This window comes from Neophocaena asiaeorientalis, unplaced genomic scaffold (assembly GCF_003031525.2).
Source record: "Neophocaena asiaeorientalis asiaeorientalis breed wild unplaced genomic scaffold, Neophocaena_asiaeorientalis_V1.1 scaffold132, whole genome shotgun sequence".
In the NCBI taxonomy this organism is placed as follows: Eukaryota; Metazoa; Chordata; class Mammalia; order Artiodactyla; family Phocoenidae; genus Neophocaena; species Neophocaena asiaeorientalis.
The window spans coordinates 1200771-1202393 of NW_020173393.1; the positions used below are offsets into that span (position 1 = coordinate 1200771).

The window sequence follows — 1623 nt, forward strand, 5'->3', positions numbered from 1 at the left end:
TTATCTTTATATCTTTGACGCACATAGTTAAGCATATTCTTAATCAACATCTAGAGTTAATTAACATCTGTATCTTCCCATTAAATAAAATGAGAATCTTAGCATGCTTTTACTTTTCTCTCCTACCTCCTTCCCAGATTTCATACCTCTCAACCCCATGTTATCATCTTAGCTTTTAGTTAATTATTATAAGAAAAGATATTTATTTAGACTTAAAAATAAACCTTTCCCAGCGGTGTGCAGAATTATAAGGCTGTCTGCAGAGATTTGAAAAATGGCAACAAATGAAAGTAGCAGCATCCTTAGTTCAGCATCCTTGGCTGTGGATTCACTTTTACCTGAGAATCCTCTGCAGGAACCATTTTAAAATGCTTGGAACGATACGTTGAATAATTATACAAAGTTCCAGATGGCAACATGGGGATGCTTCATAGTTCATGAGGTCCTTTATTTCTTGTTCTGTTTACCTGCATTTTTGTTTCAATTTATACCTTACATGAAAAAGTACAAAATTCAAAAGGATAAACCAGAAACGTGGGGAAATCAATGGAAGTGTTTTAAAGTACTTCTCTTTAATCACTTTTGTATCCAGCTTCCTTTGATTTGTGGAACCTATTATTTTACAGAGTATTTCAATACTCCTTATGATTGGCGAACAATGCCAAGATGGTACATGCTTTTGGCAAGATGGTTTGGCTGTGCAGTGATTGAGGATACATGGCACTACTTCCTGCATAGACTCTTACACCACAAAACACTATATAATCATATTCATAAAATTCATCGCGAGTGCGCTTCGCTGGTGGCGCAGTGGTTGAGAGTCCGCCTGCCGATGCAGGGGACACGGGTTCGTGCCCCGGTCTGGGAAGATTCCACATGCCGCGGAGTGGCTGGGCCCGTGAGCCATGGCCGCTGGGCCTGCGTGTCCAGAGCCTGTGCTCCGCAATGGGAGAGGCCACAACAGTGAGAGGCCCGCGTACTGCAAAAAAAAAAAAATTCATCTTGAGTTTCAGGCTCCATTTGGAATGGAAGCTGTATACGCACATCTTCTGGAAACCCTAATTCTTGGAACTGGATTTTTTCATTGGAATCATGCTTTTATGTGATCACGTTATTCTTCCTTGGGCCTGGGTGACCATTCGTTTGATAGAAACTGTTAATGTCCATAGTCGTTATGACATTCCTCTCAACCCTTTAAATCTCATTCCTTTCTATGCTGGTTCTCGGCAGTCAGGATTTCCACCACATGAACTTCATTGGAAACTATGTTTCGACATTTACATGGTGGGATAGACTTTTTGGAACAGACTCTCAATTTACTGCCTACAATGAGAAGATGAAGATTGAGAAAAAGACTGAATAAACATCTCACATAAACCTTCCTGAAGATACACATTTCCTGAATTGAAGCTAGTAGCTAATATTGCTTCTGGGGAGTGGAAATAAACATGTCTTGGTTGCTAAGTGATAAAAAGAACATTAACAACTTTTAATTATCTTCCTAGTGGGAACTTTTATATGTTTAAGTACAGTTTCCCTGAGGAAGCTTTAAAGGCCATGTTGCTAACCTCACAAAAAGGATTTAAGTAATGGAAGGAGTATTAATGTAGGTCTTTTCCCCAA

General features: G+C 39.4%; 1 pseudogene; it reads left to right on the forward strand.

Annotated features, from left to right (window-relative positions):
• The first annotated feature begins 274 nt into the window (after positions 1–274).
• On the forward strand, positions 275–1363 carry LOC112400819 (methylsterol monooxygenase 1-like; annotated as a pseudogene).
• The last annotated feature ends 260 nt before the right edge of the window (positions 1364–1623 follow it).